The following is a 3405-nucleotide window of genomic DNA, read 5'->3' as shown; positions in this document are numbered from 1 at the left end:
CACTCTTTCAAGATAGAAAATACTCCCCTAAGCTGCTTCCCCGGACAGCAGCTCTTTCCCCAAGGTTCATACACAAAAGCCCCCTTGTTTTCCAGTGAACCTGCAGGCTGCCGCTAGCCCTGCAGCCCTCAAACATACAAACTCCTCAGTCCATAGAAAAGTACTTTTAATCCTCAGTCAAGCCAGTTTGCAAATATCAGATCTTTCCATTCCCATTTAACATACATGCATAAAGTAAACAAGGCATTACAGTAACCCTTGACAGATGATGGGTGAGGTTACAATTCAACTGGTACCCAAATCAAGAAAAAGAATAAAACCACAGTAAGATCAGCCGCCGTGAAGCAGCAGCCTGCTGAGTCAGGGCACGCACAGAGCCAACGCGTCAGTCCTGCTCAGTGGGTATCTGGTCACAACCTCCAGCCCACCCGGCTGGTTGGTGTGCGGGAACTGTCACACAATACCCGGGTTAGTCACGAGAGCAGTCAAGTTTGCCCACAGTAATTTGAACGCAGCCCTGGTGGGTAACATTCCTAAGCAGCAGAACGCATCCTGTTACTATACAGAGGTTAAACATGGACAGTATCATTGCAGAAATCTTTTCAAGCTAAAAATAAGCTGACTCAGACATTAAGTTGAGAAAAGTTAACACAGAAAAATGTTTAATATTAACTACAGAGACAGTGGGTATAGTACAGAATGTCTTAAGCAAAAGGTACACCAATCAGTACTTACAAAGGAACGAACCATTTCTTTAGCATTACATTTCGCGGACGTAAGTTCGTGTATGTAGGTTGGTAAGTTTTACCATTCTGGGAAAAATAAGGTGTGTATATCATCAGCTAGATGTGCTCACTGTATGCTCCGTTATTTTACGCAAGGCCCGGGTGACTGGGAGTGCAGTTGTCAGGCATTTTAATTAACTGGACAGCCATTTGTTTCTGCACGACAAGGCATCGTTACACAGGAGCAATCAGGAGACAACAGGAAACAGCCAAGCACTCTGCACTGCAACACGCCACCTTAACAGCTAACCAGCATTACTCAACTGCTACACAACTGCGCCTAGTGCACAAAAATACATAAGAGAAGAGATTAGAATTGAGTCGGATAAAACAATCCTTTCAAACATCAACTGTCACCTGAAAAGATTTCTACCAATTTGAATTTAAAGATACTATTTTGAATTTAAAGTAAAAAAGCAAAACCAAAAACATTTACATTAAGTTTCAAATTGAAGTTTTGCAGAATTTTATTTAAGGAATGAAAACAAAATTGAGGATTTCTTTTTTTGACAGTTAGCTACTCGGCAGATAGTGGCTGCCTGTTTCTGCAGTATGAAACTGGAGGCAGCAAGTTACCATCAGTTTTATTTGAAATTAAAAGTCAGCACTATATAAACAGAAATGAAGTTTTACCTCAAATATCCAAGCCAATAATGAAATCGGTAGTCGTTCACTTCACTAAATTACAAGAAATTTGAATAACAGCAACAAAATGGCACATAAAATGTAAAATCTGCCACTTGAGGCGCAACTTAAACAAGTAAAAAGTTAGACAAAATGGTACAAAATAACCTTTTCGAGGGCTGGTTGCTCTGCCAGGGGTCTCTCCAAGGGACTGACGACTCAATCGATCCTTTCCCCCCAGAGGCGTCCTTTATGTGGGTTCTCATTTATCTGATGCATCTAGGTGTGAAGAGAGAGAAGGTCAGCCGGGTTCCTACCGCGGCTCTCCGGGTTCTGCGGATGACTTCGGGTATACTTCTAGTTGTCTTTCAACGGCCTCTGCCTAATTTAATTACATTTTAGGAATCGCCATAGTGTTCCACCTCCCCCCCGTGTGTGTGGCTTTACTTCAGAGGCCAAACATAAGGTTCTGTCGAAGTATTTAGTTACAAGGAATAATAAGCATCAGGCTGTAGATCAAGCCACCATTAACTTCAATTCAGCCTGTTTGACAACAGAATATTAAGTTATATAAAGGTATAAAACTAACACTTAAAATGACTTAACTAAGCTCTAATTAGCATTCAAAACAAAGTGTGACTAATTTTGCTACAAATATCTAACTCCAGAGCTAGCTTAGGCCCTTTCCTTTTAAAAACAGGACCAAACAGTTTGAAGGGTTAAAGACACACTATCCTTTCCCCACCCGGTGTATCCTTAGACGCCTCTTCCAAGATGTCGACTTGAGGAAAAACTAGTTTCCATAGTTTTCTCGTTGCAAGGAATTTGCCACTTTTCTAGAACAGGTATTACCTCCAGTCAGTACAACGGCCACTGAACCGATCTTCCGTTATAAAAGGATAGTGTATCTTTAACATTTAAAGACAAACCTGCTCCAACACACGCCCACAGAAACTGGTCCCTGGAGGATCAGCCAAATCAGTTAAAATCTGCAATACTGGCCAATATTCTTTTAGCAAACAGGAGACCGCAGCTTTAAAGGGGAAAATGCAGATGTTGGATAAATACAGTAAGAAATAGTCATTTTCATCATAGGTTGTGTCTCATACATTATTTTATTAAAACCAAGCCATTAATCTTGCAATAAAACATTTTCTCTGTAAAAAAAAAATTCTCTGTAAAAAGCCCTTCAGTATTAATTTCCCTAAACCAATAACCAAAAAGCACCGCTCCAAGAAAAAAAAAACCAAAACCGAAAACAAACACAAAACCAAAACAACTAACAGTGTGCCCCGTTAGGATCCACTTGGTTCAGGCTATTAATACTCTAAGAACTACCCAACACCCCACCTAAGCACTACAATGAAGTAACATGCACCGTGTGCTGATCCCGAGGTACATTACCATGTTCCTAGGAGGATACAGCTCCTTCTTCTTCGGGAGACTTGGGAGGACTCTTAGACCTGGATCTAGAGTTGGACTCCCTCTTTGAGGCAGGGGGAGGACTTCTAGATCGGGACCGGGATCTTGACCTGGACCGGGATCTGGAGACAGATGAGGACTTTGACTTGGATCTCCTGGCAGACCTGGACTTCGAGGTGGAGCGGGACCGAGAGCGTGTGCGAGATCGGGATTTGGATCGACTGTAGCGGGACCGACTGCGGGATCTAGAACGGCTCCTGCTCCTAGATCGGCTGCGACGGCGTCTTCTAGGGCTAAAACACACCGGGAAGGGAAACAAAAAAAGGCGCATGAGAAGTTGAACGCGGGCGGCGCAGCAGATTCCAGCGACTACTTCGGGACCGGGAGGGCGGAACGGGACCCACGTGGGCAAGAAAATGAGTGCTCAGAGGGCGCCATTGTGCAGCGCGAGTGGCCGGCGGCTAGATCTACTACAGCGCGCAACTCGCCCGCTCCGAGGGAACTCCACGTGTCTTCGCTACTCAACTCTTAATCCCGCTCCCAACTCCAGCGCGAAACTCACTCAGAAAAGGAA

General features: G+C 43.7%; 1 long non-coding RNA gene across 1 annotated transcript; it reads right to left on the bottom strand.

Moving 5' to 3' along the window:
• Positions 1-635: 635 nt before the first annotated feature.
• On the bottom strand, positions 636-3126 carry LOC104500175. The gene is made up of 2 exons (XR_727838.1): positions 2814-3126; positions 636-1688 (listed from the first exon to the last, which is right to left on the bottom strand). It is a non-coding gene; the product is annotated as an uncharacterized LOC104500175 (long non-coding RNA).
• Between the last annotated feature and the right edge of the window lie 279 nt (positions 3127-3405).

This window comes from Buceros rhinoceros, unplaced genomic scaffold (genome assembly GCF_000710305.1).
Source record: "Buceros rhinoceros silvestris isolate BGI_N320 unplaced genomic scaffold, ASM71030v1 scaffold23909, whole genome shotgun sequence".
NCBI lineage: Eukaryota > Metazoa > Chordata > Aves > Bucerotiformes > Bucerotidae > Buceros > Buceros rhinoceros.
This window is presented reverse-complemented; position numbering and strand designations above follow the sequence as displayed.